The sequence below is a fragment of the Phaethon aethereus genome, assembly GCF_964289735.1.
Source record: "Phaethon aethereus genome assembly, chromosome: 1".
Classification (NCBI taxonomy): domain Eukaryota; kingdom Metazoa; phylum Chordata; class Aves; order Phaethontiformes; family Phaethontidae; genus Phaethon; species Phaethon aethereus.
The window spans coordinates 165,218,410-165,235,875 of NC_138575.1; the positions used below are offsets into that span (position 1 = coordinate 165,218,410).

A 17,466-nucleotide genomic window follows, 5' to 3' on the forward strand; every position below is an offset into this window, starting at 1 on the left:
ACTGTTTGTGCTCTTGATCCCTTAACCAGTCGTCCCAAGGCCCTCAAGTCTGTCTTGATTGCCCTCGGACTTCTTGTTGTAACTTCTTGTCGCTAGCACTCCCTAAGGGCTTCTTTTATACGGGGGGGGGCCTTGGCTGCTGTTGCTCCTGGCCTCGCCCAGGTCTCATCAGCCACTGTTGTGTGAACTTCAGGCTTCTGACGGCTGTCTCAGCTCCCCCGGAGTTTTCCCCAGTTTGGACCCCACCCGGGCCATGCACCACGCTAGACCGCTCTGCTGTGGATCGTGCCAGCACTGAAGCTTCTCACCTGGACGAATGAGCAGGGATGGATCCAGACCCTTCATCATCATCTCTGTGGCCCTTCACTGGACTGCCTATGGAATATCCATGTCTCTCATGTACTGGTGAGCCCAGAACTGGACACAGGACTCCAGGTGTGGCCGCACCAGTGCTGAGTGGAGGGGAAGGATCACCTCCCTCAACCTGCCAGCAACACTCCTCCTAATGCAGCCCAGAATACTGTTAGCCGCCTTTGTCACAAGGACACATCGCTGGTTCATGTTCAGCTTGGTGTCCAGCAGGACTCCCAGATCCTTTTCTACCAAGCTGCTTTCCAGCATGTCCTGGTGCCTGGGTTTATTTCTCCTCAGGTGCAGGACTTTGTACTTCCTCTTGTTGAATTTAATGAGCTTCCTGTCAGCCCATTTCTCCAGCTTACTGAGGTCCCTCTGGATGGCAGCAAAACCCTCAGGTGTATCACTCATACTTCCCAGTTTTGTGTAATCACCAAACTTCCTGAGGGAACACAATGCCCCATCATCTAGCTCATTAATGAAGCTGTTGAGCAGGATTGGATCCAGTATTGACTCCTAGTGTACACCACTAGTTATTGGCCTCGAAAGAGACTTCATGCCGCTGATCCCCACCTTCTGGGACTGGCTGGTTTGCTCTTCCAGCCCATATACTTCACCACTTTTACATCAAAAGAACAAATGACAACAGTGAGTGAACTGTGTCAGATACCTGAAAGCATGGAATTAAATCTTTTAAAATTAAATCTTTTAAATTATTTCACATACCTATCTAAGATAAAGGGGGAAGATGATAATACAGCTTTTGTTGAAACACAATATTGAAGACTTAATTTGTCAGCATTCATCTCTTAAAATTTTCTGACAAACTGTGATATAAATAGACAGAGAGAGAAAAGACTGAGCAATGGAAATTTTTCCATATTGATATCTGACCTCACAACTACCTTAGTTTTCACCAACTACAGTAAAAATTTTCTTTAATTTTTAGTTGCTGTTGACTTTCTGTATATTCTTTTCTGTAATCTTATGAAAATAAGCTAACAAATAAAAACAAATCCTTCCAATTCACCTGCCAAGAAGGACTTGGGGGTACTGGTGGATGAAAAGCTGGACGTGAGCCGGCAGTATGTGCTGGCAGCCCAGAAGGCCAACTGTAACCTAAGCTGCACGAAAAGAAGTGTGGCCAGCAGGTCAAGGGAGGTGATTCTGTCCCTCTACTCCACTCTGGTGAGACCCCACCTGGAGTCTTGCGTCCAGCTCTGGAGCCCTCAGCACAGGAAAGACAGGGACCTGTTGGAGTGGGTCCAGAGGAGGCCACAAAAATGATCAGTGGGGTGGAACACCTCTGCTGTGAAGAAAGGCTCAGAGAGTTGGGGTTGTTGAGCCTGGAGAAGAAAAGTCTCCAGGGAGACCTACTTGCAGCCTTTAAGTACTTAAAGGGGGCTTATATAGGAAAGATGAGAACAGACTTTTTAGCAGGGCCTGTTGCAATAGGACAAGGGGGGTAATGGTTTTAAACTACAAGAGGGCAGATTTCGACTAGATATAAGGAAGAAATTTTTGACAATGAGGGTGGTGAAGCACTGGTACAGGTTGCCCAGAGAGGAGGTAGATGCCCCATCCCTGGAAACATTCAAGGTCATATTGGACAGGGCTTTGAGCAACCTGATATAGTTGAAGACATCCATGCTCATTGCAGGGGAGTTGGACTGGATGACCTTTAAAGGTCCCTTCCAACCCAAACTATTCTATGATACTGTAATTAAAAAGCATATTGCTTTTGAATTGAATTAATTCATTTCCAGATAATTGTAAGGACAATATAGTATACTTCTTTGTCTTGCCCTCTTTGGCTAGGCTTTCACTGATATATTTACTCTGTCCTAGACTGACCTTTACAGCTAAAGATTGTTTAATGATTTATACAATTCATTTTTTGCAGGTCACTACTGCCTTCTGAACTGCCCCCATCAGTATTGTTTTTATATGTGATGATTCATGTCCTTGATTATTTTTTGAATCTTGATTGAATAAAATCTTACATAAAACATATCTAAAATTTATTAACCAGTAGTGTTGTTAAGTGCAGTATTTTGGGCTCAGCTATCCAAACTAAGTGTCCAATACTATTTGAGAAGTCCCAAGGTATCCAAGACACACACCTTGAGCTGGAAGCTATGACACAGGAGGAAAATGAAACCTGCAACTTATTGTAGAAAGAGCTGGAAGCCAGCAGAAATCCCAGTTGGCACTGGTTGGTTTATGCTAAAGCAATCACATCAATCCCAATGGAAGACATTACTGTGCAGAACATAAGACTTCATTTGCAAGAAAATACATTAAAATCTGCTGGTTTTTTGTTTTATACCCACTGCTATTTCTGTGTTGTTTTTTTTTTCCTCTGCTAATGTGCTTCACATTGTCTGAAATGTGTTTGGTAATATTTCAGAAATATTTTACATTCTTTATTTGTCTTGTCCATTTCCCATTCTGTTTGCTAACCTACTTTAAAATGTTTTGCTCTGCATCGCTCATGGGACAACTATGATTTCAAACAGAAAGAAAAATAGCAACTTAATTCTTGCACAATATAATGCTCTCTGGATATTGGACTGATAATACAAGAAATATACCTAGTCTTTGGCTTGTTAAATATAATCCAGTTAGCCAAATTGTAGGAATCCTTCACTAATCAATGGGATGAATATTCAAATAAAGAAGTAATAACAGTGTATGCGATTCTTAACGGCTAGAGCTGCTGGTGATTTTTCAAACTCTCATGATAGTCTTCTTTTTATTTCAATACAAGTTCAATGCACAAAGGGCTAACATGACTGGACACAGAAATTTTTTGCTGCTTCTTTTTCCTAATCAGAAATATTAGACATTCAATTAAATTATATCATAATTTTAATATCTATGATTTTTACATGTCTACTTATCACAATCACTTTCAATTTCCTTATATATATACAAATATATGCATGTGTATGTATACAGAATAACTTCATGACATTATATGACATTTAAATAAAAAAAAATTCTTTCAATATTTTTACAAATTTCACAAAACAGTATTTTAAAGTTATTTCTTTTATACAAATAAGAAATCAAAACAGAAAGCAAGACTGTAATATGTATGAGTAGCAAACTTCTGTATATTTTTGTCCCTCTGTTTCAGTGGAACTTCTTTCAGAATCAAGTAATATCTGGAATAAGTATCTAATCTTATCATCTCTCATTAAAACTGTGTGCAGACTGTTACTAGGGAATATACACATTTGTCTATATTGGAAATAGAATTTATCATTGATTATGAGTTCATGATTATTTTTTGTTTATAGTTTACTATTGATTGCATACATTTTTCACAACCACAACAGTTTTAAATGTCATAAATAATAATAACAATATTTGATCTTACCAGTTTCTAAAAAAATAATCAGGGCTTCACAATTGAAAAGAAACTGTGGAAATGTGGAATAGTGATAGCTTAGCATACTGGGGAAGATGTATTGCTACAGTGTTCTTTAAAACACAGTTTTCACTACTGATCCTACGTCCAACTATTCTGCATGGTCCTTTAACATGCAAGTTATCCATGCATTCCAATACTCCCCTTTTGTGGAAGCCTGGTAAGGGTTATCAAAATATTGATAAGAACAAACATTTGCTCTCCAGGATTTCTGTAGGGAAAACATGACCAGAGAAATATGTAATAAACACTTTTCCAGAAGCTGCATTCAGTTTTGACTTAATGACAAGAACTGCCAATATATCACCAATGGAAAAATGGAGAGGCTGACAGCCATGTGTATAGATTGACTACTGGGAAATACGAGAAATTGCTAAAAGAAACTAAATGTATTCATGAAACTCCTAAGGCAAATATTAAGGCTAATAAGTACTACACTACATTGGAAACAAAAAACATTCTAGCACTGATATATGACCTAAAGATGATACAGATAACCAATTCATCAATCAGTCATAATACAGCATGTCAAAACCATGTAAGAATATTTCTGTGTTGGGATCAAAGCCACGTGAAATATTCCTCCATAAGTGATAGGAAAATACTTTCTATCCCATTACTAAATAAAATGATGTTAAATGACAGCCATCAAATGTTTTAAATCCAGTTTAGATACTATTTTTAAAGGAAAAAATATGGGCATTGAATTTCACCATAGTGCAAATTGAATGTCTCTGGTAGATAAGCCAGAATATACATGCAAGCTAATTAAACTAACTTGCATGGAAAAACATTAAAATTATGGATCAAGTTGCAATCTGGATGACTGATGTTGATTCTTTAATAAATTTCAGCCTACAGTGTAGGGTCTGGGGAATGTGGACAAGCTAATGTTCTCCCCAACATTTTGAGAGGCAAATTGGTTGACCAAGGCAACTCAGGGTCTGTTATCTCATAAAAATCCCCCCAAAAATTGGTATGTGACATAGTCTATAAATAACAGATGGCAGTGAAATCACTGCCAATTTAACACAGCTTATACATACATGTCTTCTCAGTCAAGACATACATATCTGTATTCTTATATGCACTCATGTTCATGTGCACATATGATCATTTATATGGGTGCATATATTCATATACATAATCATCATTCAAGACAAAGAAAACCACTGATAAAATAAGATTTCCATGGAATAAACCACTCAGGTTTTAAAGGTATTTATTAACCTACCTACCATTCATTTCAGCCTTGCATGATATCATAATAAAAACTTATGCTAAATCATACTTTTGGTATCTTAAAACAAAGCAATATAACATTAAAAGTTCTTATGCTGATACCACAAGAAGGAAAGTGTTTTACCTGTCTATTGAGACTCAGGAAAAAGAAATCCTGTGTGATAGTTATGTGGAACTTTTTTTCTTTCTTAAGGGGGAAAGGTGTTATGGGCTTGTTTCCTTCTTTTTCCTACTTGTTTTCATAAAGAAATAAAGTATAAATGTGATGTATTTATACTTTAGCCATTTTCAGGTAGAAAAACAAAACTTTAAGACAGATTTGTAGAGGCTAGACATGATTTGCTTGCTAAAGACTTAATACTGCAATGGTTTGGGGAATTTCCTGCCCAGAACCAGGTGAAGCAGGAACAGGGAATGAAGGTTGTGCATGCAGGTGAAAACCTTCCCGATTATAATAAAGCATCTAGCTAATATAGAGTTTGGCTAGAACAAGTAGGAATGTAGACAACAAGGTGTGCAGAACTTTTCACAAGATAAGAAAGGTTATAAACTCAAGAGAAATAAATACATGCTGACTCATCAAGCAGTGGTTCTCTGCAGCAAAGTCAGTGCAGGAGGAAGGAAGGTTTGAGTTCCCTTCTCTTTAGGATTCTTCTAAATCCTGAATTAGATCTAAATCCTCATGTAGAGGAACATTGAGCTTGCTTGTTTCTCACCCTCACTAAATGCCTCACATAGATCCAAACTGTAGTCTCACAGAATCACAGAATCACAGAATCACTAGGTTGGAAAGGACCTTCAAGATCATCAAGTCCAACCACTAATCCAGTGCCACCATGTTGCCTAAACCACGTCTTGAAGTGCCACATCCACACGTTTTTTGAACACTTCCAGAGATGGCGACTCCACCACTTGCCTGGGAGCCTGTTCCAATGCCTGACCACCCTCTCAGTGAAGAAATTTTTCCTAATATCCAATCTAAACCTCCCCTGGCACAACTTGAGGCCATTTCCTCTTGTCCTGTCACTAGTTACTTGGGAGCAGAGGCCAGCACCCTCGTCTCATTAAAGTATGTACCAAATTTCTATTTAGAGCAAGATTTGCCCTGTAAAGCTTTGGGGGAAGAAATGCAGCCTGAGTAAGAAACTTACTGTAGAGATCAACTAAGTGATCTTTGAGATTATATGCTTTCTCTCTTAATAAGTTTTGGTTTCTGTTAATTTTTTTTGAAGTGAATATTTGAAAACCATAAAGCATTTGTTTGTATTTAAAATCTGTGAATTACATGAGGACAAACGTACTACTATGACATAACCTACAAAAACCTGCAGTCATGTACATTGCAAGGTTCTTTTTATGCCTGAAAATCCCGTGTAGAATGCTGTAGCTTGTTTCCTATGAACATGTGGTGAAGTGTCTTGCATAATGGATCAGTTTGCCTCAAAAGATAATTTAAACTTTTTCTAATAGAATTGAAAACCTGATCTGTGAAGGTCCTTAATGAGAATACATTCACTCATACTAGCAGGACAGATAATCTTTTTCAATTTTCCCTTTATCACCAGAAGATATTTATAAAAAGCAGAAAGGCTTGTTCATATTGTGTACATACAGTTCTTTTTTCTTTTTTAAAAGATAAAATGTAAATGTTACTTTTACAACCTCTTATGAAATGACTGGAAAAACATGTCTACTAAATAGTCTATGAAGTTGTGGCATAGTGTAATTGCCCCCCCTGCAGTCCACACCTCAGTATTCTGCCTAAGAAATTTTTGGAAGAAAAATACAAGGTGTCATGGAGTGACAGTCAAACATGTTGAACATTAATCTGACATGGCACATTTTTCACAACTTTAAATTATTATTAAATAAAAAACAAGTCCAGTTCTTCAATTCATTCAGTAATGAAGAACAGTATTTACATTTATAGGATAGACTTGTGTGGCATTGTAAACTCTCTTTAGGTTTGTCCACTACCTAATGTGTGAGAAACAAATCCCCCCTTTTTAATGATCCCTTAGTATCATTAAAGGTAATCTGAAATCCCTGAAGTATTAGTTTTAGCAGAATTTCAGAACTTATTTATTAAACCCACCTTGCTTAAATAAATGCTAATTTTTATTTTGGTTTGCACTGATTTTTACCTTCTTTGGTTCCATCTGTTTTCTCTTTGGAACCTCTATAGAAGTATCCCTTCCTTGTAGTTCATTTGGTACAGACTGCTTCCATACTAACATTGCCAGACTCCTCTAGAGCAGACTGGCTACAACTCACTCCAGGATGAGGAATCATCCTTGGCTTCATACCTTACCTACCCTAAACACCTACTCATCTGCAAGCTCTTCAGTGCCTTCCACATGTCATACACAACACTTTTTTGTTCCACAAATGCAACAAAATGTCCCAATTCTTATATTCTCATTTTTTATTTCCATGAGCATAGCCTGGGGCTACGCTCACACAAGACAACAACAACTTCTGCAGATGTAAAAGGAAATTCTCACAATTGTGAGTTGTTCATTTGGTATGAGAACCTGTGGTACCCTTTCTAGTCATGAAACATTTTAAGATTTTTTAAGCTGTTTCAATTAACTTATTATTAAACAACACACCAAGAAGAATGACTTGCATGGGATATTATAAAACTAAGCATCAGGATAATGCTTGGGTTTAGTTGTGGACAGAGGATCTCGCTCAGGGTGTTCTTGGTTTCATTCCTCCAGTTAGGCATGACTGAATATGCTATTTAAACTACTAAAAATACTGACCTAATGGTAAACTTTGAAGAATGCTTTACTTTCCTTCTCAAAATTCATTATTTCCCGTTCAGATTCATTACACTGCATATGTAATTTGGAGCTATATACAGACGCAAGCACCCAACTAAGGGTTAGATATTTTGAATAGATTTCAAAATACCAGATTACATTAATGGAGGACTCATTGTATTATCAAAAGGATTTTTCAACTAAAACAAATGACAATGAAATTGGGACAGGAACCAAGTCCTATCCTGTTTCTAGGTACAAACATTAGGATAGAGAAAGATGTCCTCTTTCACTCCCTCAGTCATTTTATATTACTATTACTTCACAGAATCACAGAATCACAGAATCACTAGATTGGAAAGGACCTTTAAGATCATCAAGTCCAACCATTAATCCAGAACCACCATGTCCCCTAAACCATGTCCTGAAGCGCCACATCCACATGTTTTTTGAACACTTCCAGGGATGGCGACTCCACCACCTCCCTGGGCAGCCTGTGCCAATGCCTGACCACCCTCTCAGTGAAGAAATTTTTCCTAATATGCAATCTAAACCTCCTCTGGCGCAACTTGAGGCCATTTCCTCTTGTCCCTCTCTTGTGGGAGAGTAAGACACTTCAAACAGTATAGTCAGAGATATACCTCAGTCCTAACCACAAGACTTTCTCTCAACCTATTAATTGATTAGACAGGTGGTTTTGAACCTCTTCAGACAGAGGAAAAACTGAACTGATGATCTCCTTCTTCTTTGGTCTGTGAAGTCCTTTTATAGTTATGATAATAACTATATTTAGTTATTATAATCCCCTTTATCTTTATCCCCTATATAATTCCCTTTATCTTTAAAAGTAAGTGATGGAAAAATGTGTTTGTTTGGTTGGGATTTTTTGTCTATTAGGCCTGACATACTAGATGAGGCCCTCAGGAAATAATAAGGAAAAAGATATTAGTTTCTGGCCTCAGTTTCACTTCAATACCGCATAAGGTACTGCATGTGTTTACTGATTCTTTCCATTTGTGTGATCTGCAGATTATTTTGCCAAGCCCCTCATCTCTTTTCTATCTCTCTGCTGTGTCTATATTTCTTTAGCAGGAAGACAGATTAAGGAAGATGGAATTCTTTCCTTGTGTTGTATTACCCACTACCTTAAAATCAAGAGCAAGAGTTGCAAGGGCAACAGAGAAGTATATTAAACACAGCCCATTGTTAACTCTGTATTGCTTAGTTTTCCATTCAGTTTCTTTAATAACATAAAAATTTCCTCTCTTTCCCAAGCCTCTTTTTTTTTAATTTTATTTTATTTTCTCCCCTTTCTCTTTCTCTCTTTTCACTCCAAGCTTTTATCAAAGAAATAGAAATTCTAACTTTTGGCAGACAGTTGCTGGATTCAATCACCTCAAAGCCTATCTATTCAGCTTTCTGCAGTAGTCAGAAGCTCTTGCTAACAAAACTTGCCTTCACTCAGCAAGCAAGTGGCTTTAAAAATAAAAGTAAATAAATAAATAAAGACTTGACACAAGTAACTAAAGCCTGTCTCATGGCAACAAATCCTTTCAACCCCAACCAGTTAATCACTTTAATGTTTCATGCCTATGTTGTCTTATTTGCTCTTGAAATTACCAAACTTTGCTAAAAAAATAAATCATCACAAGTGGATAACAATATTGTCATTCATCCTAACCTACCTAACTCTCTCTTTCTACTTTCATTCCCATTGTTTGTAGACAATGGAAAGAAACACAAAGCTGCAGGTGGTAATTCACCTCTTTAAGACAGATGTTCCACCACTATCAGAACATACTCTTCTAGAAGTTTCCCATTTCTTCCATTTGTTATAGAAGAAGCTGAGAGGTGCTAGCTCAAGTATTTGATTTTTAGACATTTTACGTTATAGGATATAAATCCCCCCTAAAGTATATTTTTCATTAGTTTGTATTCTGTGTAATTCATCACATATACTGTGAGATGCTGTGGGTAAAGAGATTTAATAATATAGTTAATCTTGTGATTTAGTAAGTGTTACAGAATTACTTTAAACAGAGTTCAATCATTTTGTTCATGTTTGCAATTTAAAGAAGCACTCCCACTGACAAGGTATTTATTTTACAAGTTAAAAAACCCCAACAATTTATCACAAAAATTAATGGCAAAAAGGAAAGGAGATAACTTCAAAGTGAAACCTATACTTCTGGTTACCACTTTATACGGTGGCATTGACAGTGTGGTTTTTTTATTAATTAGCATCCTTACTAAAGTGAAGACTGAAATAACATTTGAAACACTGATGTGTTCAGTATTATGTTCATCAGGATTCCAGGTCAGAAGGTAGAGAGCCAAAGTTTATTCCTAGGAATATCACATTTTTAAGAAACAATTAGATGGCTCATTAAAATGAGATCATTTAGATTCATATAGATTTATAAAAGGCATAATTAAAATACTAGTGATTGTATCAGTGTATTCTGATTTTTCTGCACATCGTTTCATATGCAGAGCTACTCAGGCAATTTGATTTGATAGACATTATTGTAGAAAGGTGATTTACAACTACTTTTGGCAATGTCAGTTCTGCCTTTGCATATTGTGAAGGTTACCAAAGACTTAAAATGATACAGTTTGATGCGAAATTTCTATTTCAAAAATATCATCATTATTCTAAGAAGCCCACATAGTAGTTTCTCCAAAATTATAACAGTTACAAAAAAAGTCAGTGAAAATAATACATATAAATAAAATATTTATATTACAGTACTCTGTCATCATTAAAGTATCAAAAAATAATTCAAACCTTTAAGTTTTGCTCAAAAAGTCATTAGGACTTAATGGAAAGAACTCAAAATTTTGACTTCATATACAAAACAAAATGAAAGGCATTCAAAATTAATGTACAATTTTCTTATTTTTCTCATATAAAAAACCCCAAATCATTCTCTTCTCCCCCCCTTTTTTTTATTGTTTTGCAGAGGCATGGTGAAAAATGTAGTAGAGCAATGATGGGGAGAAAAAACTTCACAAATCCATAAAAAATGTAACTGTAGTAAATGATCCATACTCAGGCACAATTTCTGTATTGTCTGGACTGTGGACAGAGACTAAGAAATGGTCATGCAATAAAAAATATATACTCTCAAGGGAAGTATCCTTACCATTAAATAAATGCTCAAGATCATTATGCTACAAGAACAAACAAATTTTCATTGCCAGCACAGTAAGTGATAAAATATGTTTAGTGGAAAATGAAATGTGCACTTTCAATAGAAAGAACGTAAAAGGATTTGTAAAACCACTACACTTTTTCAGGGCTGTTTTTAACCCTTTTTTTTTTTTAAGAATGTAAACAAAAGATTGAAAATTAATTGTGGTATTTTAAATTATGAATTTGCCAGTTCTTTTTATTGATGAAAGTGAAAAATCATCCCAATTAAGCTTTGAAATATTTAAGTAATGTAATTTTTTATTCACTGCACATTGCATTCAACCACTTTATCCACTGATTATTCCCTTTTAATTTTCAATGAATATAGTATTTCTTAATTCACCTTAAAAATATGAAAATAGGAAATATGCATGCAAATCTATTCTAAATTGTTTCTCTGTAAGCCAAACAATGACAACTTTTAACGAAAATACTAGTTAATCATGTCATTGCCTTCCAATTTTAAGCTCTCCTGATTGAGGACAATTAGATACACTGTAGCTTGCAGTCAGTGTTAAGCTGGGACTGTCTTAGTTTAGGCAAATCAAGACTGATATTTTGAAAGTCAGTCTATAACTGCAAACCCATTAACAACTTGATTATAGGAGAAGGAGCCTTGGTTTTCACCTTGTGTTGGACAGGAAAACAGAGATTGCACACAAAAGTAAGACAGTTACAGAAGTGAAAGTCTTGCAGAAATTATATTTAGTCAGTGATAGAAAGACTTAAACAGGAATTCTGTATATGTGCATTTGCTTAAAGTAGTCCAGTTTTTTACGTATAAGCCTACCTTAAATGCATTTGTATCCTTCACAATAGTAAAATAAGCTGAATTAATACTTCATTAAAGAGTACTATTCAACTCCTCTTCATAAAACAAAATTGTTGTAATTTAATGCACACAAAATTATACTTTAGTTGTAGTTTGTATGACACACATAGTTACCTAATCCAAGGTTTATGAAAAGCCTAGTAAATTAACACATTAAATGATTCATGTGCACTTTTATTTATTTTTATTTCAGAAGTTAAAATATAGCAGCCTAGAATTTTATATATTGGACCCAGAGCAGATATTCATAAACAGTATTTGAAATCCCAAAAGCAAGATTTTCATGGGGGCAGGAGGAAACAGAAAAAACCACTTTTTTTTTCTGGTAAAGAATTTTAGGTGGTAGTCAAAATGTGGTGGCTGACAGATCAGAGGTTAAAGTAAGGTGAAGTGGTGGTAGGACTCTCAGATGCAGCTGAGAGATGACTATCAGTAAATCAGTGACGTAATTCATGAGAAAAAGTATTTCCTTTATCAGCATTGCCTAATGTACATTTGTTCTGCATGAAGAATTACTAATAATATTATTGGATTTCAGTAGTTTCGTGAGTCGAAACGTTACATAACACAGCCAACTTCTCTACACCTAGTTGGATCTCTATGGACCAGTAGAAATAAAAGGTTCAAGAGACATATTATTCCAGAGTAGAGTGTGTACAACTAATCTGAAGTCCTCAACTTGAAAAATAGGATTCTGCATCACAAAATGAGCTGCTAAACTTAGTGGAGGAGAATCTTGCTCTGCTTTTGCTTAGAAATGTAAAAGACAGGAAGGGGTCAAATATAACCTTACTGGCAAAAGTTGAGGGTGAAGGCCCTATAGCTCATAAGCACTTGCTGTTCTGGTGTTCAAACATCACCTGTCCTAGGCACAGCAACAGTTGTACAGCTGTGCCCACTTCTATCTGAGCTGAGTTTACCCTGGGCAAATGTCACTATTTCTCTAAAACTGTCGGAATGCAGAAGAGATTAAATCCAGAAGGTGCCATAGGAATATCTAGTCTTTCCCTGTGCTCCACAAAAAACATAACAAGATCTTAAGTACAAAGACCAGAACTTCCAAACTACATACACAGGAAGATACTATGAATAATCCAGACCACTGTCAATTATCCTGGACTACTCTCCTCAATCACTGAGAGAGACAACAGACAGTAGTACTTTAGTTCTTTACTACATTTTGTTCTGTTGTAGCCCATATAGCCTAGATTCTGCTGTGCCACAATGTAGAGAATGATATGGGGAGGACCAAAAAAGCAAGAGTGATTTAGTCCACTTGGCATGGCTGGAGGAGTATAAGGTAGGTGTACATTCCCATAAATTGTGAGGCTATCTGAAGGCAGCTCAGCCCAGCATCAACCTGAGCAGCTAGAAGTCTTCAGATTTACAGCACCCAATAATAATTCCCTACACGCTGTTGTGGCAGCTAGGAATTCCTGAAGCACAACCATCTGTTACCTACATACTTCTCTTTTCTGAGCAAACCAGAGGAACAAACTGATATGAAACAGCATCACCAAGTCACTATTCTGGCCCTAAACCCAAACATATTATAATTTCAGCAGTGTCTTCCAGTCACTGTGTCATTGTGTTATTCCAAATGACTTTTGCATAAAAGAAATGCTTCATCAGTCTGTCTTGCGCAAGATATTGCTAGTCCCCTACCTGAAGAGCTCTAATAGTGCCAGTACATAAATACACTCAATGTCATATGTCAAAGGAAAGAATGAAGCACCAGTGTGTTCTGCACACATGATACACACAGAAGCACTATGGTGCATAATTTTGTGACATAGGCTGAACAATGAGGCAATTACAGCAACCATCCTGTGTTTCACAATCACCACTTCAGCAAACATTTTGTATACACAGACAGTCATGCTGTTTGGAAAAGAACTTACTCAGGGAAGAGATAAGAGCTGATTGATTGAAGTCTCTACTGAGAGCATTTTAACCAAGCACGCTTTATTACCGCTTACTGCACTTTAGTTTCTGTTTATGAACATGTAATGCTGAACATTCCTTGACAGACAATGATAATGTCTCCATCTGACATGACTATTACCGTACTGTGACTTTATTAGCATGTAAACATTTTTCCATTAAAGTTTTTGGATCATATTTAATTCTGATGCAACTCCAATGGTTTCACTAAGCAAAGAGACGAAATAGAGTGTTTTGCAGTCTAGTGCAATATTAGCCCAAAACTAAGAAAAGAAATTCTGAAAATTAGATGTTTGCTGCTGCTGAAATCAGTGGTGGCAAATCATCCTATTTGTAAAATGGAACTTGAATTTAAAGTTATATTAATTATCAAATTCACTTAAAGTTAATTATACTTTAAGTCCACTTAATACTCTGTAATAAATGTTATACTTGTAATGGATAGGCTCAGCCCATTAAAACAATAACTTTTTATGAGTGAGATGAGGCCAATTTAAAATAAAATTAATCTGTGCTGGAGCAAGGATTGAATTCCAATAGCCTAATATCTCAGACACAATACACTGTTGCCAAGGACACCTCCATCAGTATGCATGTTATCATTCTGTAGCACAAAATATGCTGAATTGGAGAGTCTTTTTATTCCATTACTATGGCCTCCAACCACTGGCTTTGGAATTCTATAAAATGAGAACTGGTTTACATCAAGTGGTAAAAAAAAATCAGAGGACAAAAAAAAAATCTCAAACCTGAAAAGTTCATTTTGGAAACAGTGATTTTTAATTTTAAAAAGTTCCAGTGAAAAATGACAGCCAGTTCTGAGCATCCATATAATTTATGTCAACATTTTCATTTGCAGAGCACAATGCACCTGCTGTTGCAATATATATAAGCAAAGACATTTTTAGGTTATTTTTTATACAGGAATTAATACCTGCTTTTTTCCTGGCAAGTTTCCAGAATCCTTGGGAAAATGCTAGAAGAATTCAATGCATCACTCTTGCTAATTCATCAGTTCTTTCAACACTGTCTCCATTTCAGAGTTTAATAAATATTTCACATTTGCAAATTAATATTTTTACTACCTAGCTCATTTCTGGAGTTAGTAGTCAGGTATTTCACCTGCTCTTATCACCAGTACTGTATATAACATTATACATTAGAAACCTTATTTAAATGTTACACTTACAAAAGTCAAACAGAATTAAGGCTGCCACATTAATTTAATTTAGTTTCTTACTGCATATGTATTATAATCATCTTACAAAAATTAAAATGAGAGTCCATGACAATGGCCAAGAAGACAACTCTATAATATAGGGTACCTATTCTATACTTTCAGTACAAAAAACTTTATTTCTTATCTTGGAAACCCTCCGGCTCACTCACCCTGACCTCTTGCTCATCTTCAGCCCTGTCTTTGAACAAAGGCATACTCCATTCCCAGAAGGCATTCTTTTCCCACTTGAAAATTTAAACCCAAAGCCCTTAGCTGGATGTTGGTTAAGCCTTTTATTTCACAAGACAAAGGGAAATATTACTTTCATTTAGAGCAAATTGGTAGCACAGGATGACTGCTTGTATGAAACACCATTGCCCATTTTTATCCTAAATCCAGAAGTTAAGTCAAGTCATTGAAGAACACCTCCAACATTTGGAAAATCTTAAGTCACGGGGGTTTTTTTCAGCTGATGTCTTTAAATATTACTGTAATGATCAGGTGTAAGTATTTGGTGTGGGAGGGAAGGTACTTTGTACATCTGCAACTGAAGCTCATCCTCCACACATTAACATACACACACAAATATTTATTATGCTATAACAAACATGACTCTTGTTTCTTACTGATTAACATACTCAAGGGAGGAGTTGTACAGCAGTCATTTCTGAATCCGCTGTTTAAATGAGTTAAAACTAACCATGATTTTCTTGTTTCAAATGCTAATCTATTTAATGGTAAAGGATGTATTATTGCTTGTTATATGCACATAAAACACTGACCAATTTTGTCCTAGTCATTCTCTTTTCTATTCTTCTTCCCTTTTCATCTGACTCAGAGGTAAAGGCATTAGCACACATAATGCAAGATATTTACACATCATAAATAGAAGGTTTACATCATGCGTCTTGATTCCCACACAAATACAAAGGAGAAGAAATTAAGACTCATTGTGAGTTCTCCTCCCTTATATATAGCCAGTAATAAAGCTTGGTTAGTAAAACATGACCTTTATTAGGGCATTGGGCAACCACGAATAGTCCCAAACTGATCTGATTCAAGCTTTATAGAGTCACATGATCACAGTACTCCACGGAGCATCCAAATATTGTTTTGACATGCTTCTTCAGTAGTTCTTGCCTGATTATTTAAAATGGGGTTATTACAAATGTTTCCATGACAGCAAACACCGGAGTATTAGGAAGAGAATCAAATTACAGAGTACAACATTCTGCCTGTACTGTTCAGCAGTGAGGTTTCTGCCACTTTTTTTTTCATCCACTCTTACAGTCCTTAAAATGTTAGCAACACACACTTTTTCTGTCTATGCCAGAATCAACTGCTCTGTATTAGATAGAAAGTATTACCTGCAGAGAAAAAATAAAGCTAGAACACGTTTCTCCAGAATTTTGTTTAAACCTGTTTCTTTATAATAGGTCATCAGCTGTTCTTTTCCTTATTTGATGTGTTTATGCTGTGTTCATTTAATAGAGATTGTTAGTGCTGATATATTATAGACCATTTGTATTACTGAAGAATATTGCAGTAAAAATAAATAATCACAAGCTTCCGTTATATGTCAGATACCTTCTTAAAAAAACAAAACAAAACAAAGCAAAAACCCCTTTATTTCGCCCCTTTTATACAGGGGTGGGTTAGATCTTGAAAGAATGAGACACACACACTTTCTGAGTGCATTTTGAGATCTATTTCTGAACTGCAATATTTTTACCATAGTAAGTGGTAAAGGGTGAGCTCTACAAAGTCCTAGAGATTGTGTGTATATTAGTATTGAAATATCTCATTTTTCTTTAAGTTACACTCATTAAATCATGCAACTATGTTAATGACTGGGACCATTTTTAGAGAGCTTTGAAAATGCAAATGTAACTACACAGATGAAACTGTAGTCTGCATGTAGCAATATTTTATATTTACATTAAATAGGAAAATGTGTTAAAAATACTAGGATGGATTATCTGTTCATATCTCAGCTAGACATCAAAGTTGGCTTTGGAGGAAAACAGGTATTTTCAGGGCATAGTTATAAACTGCCAGCACCAGATAGTATTTAACTAAGAGATCTAAAAGAATTAAAAGGTAATATGTTTGAAATAACAGCAATCACATGTAATCTGTTACCTATAACAGCCTTGGTACCTGAGGACTGGGGATGACAAATGTGTCAGTGTTTAGAAAAACCCGCTGAGATGATCTGAGAATGTGAAACCTGTAATTCTGATTTCTCATCAACCCATGGAAACAGGATAGAATAAGTGGATAGCTGGATAAAAATCCATCTACATGAGATGAGTCGATTTGGCTTTTTTAAATGGAAGTCTCATCTTAACAACTCTATAGAGGTGTCTTCAAAGAGCATGTAGATAAAGATGGTTTCCCAAAAGCTGTTGACCAAGTCCCTCACCAAAGGCTTTTAAGGAAATCAGCAGTAACGGAATAGTAATGGTGGCTGTG

The 17,466-nt window shown here is 36.0% G+C and overlaps 1 protein-coding gene across 1 annotated transcript in view; it reads right to left on the reverse strand.

The window, feature by feature from the left end:
* The window catches only part of GPC5 (glypican 5), a gene marked incomplete at its 3' end in the record, with an annotated part of 785,572 nt that overhangs the window by 436,850 nt on the left and 331,256 nt on the right, over positions 1–17,466 (reverse strand). The gene's annotated exons all lie outside the window — the stretch shown is intronic.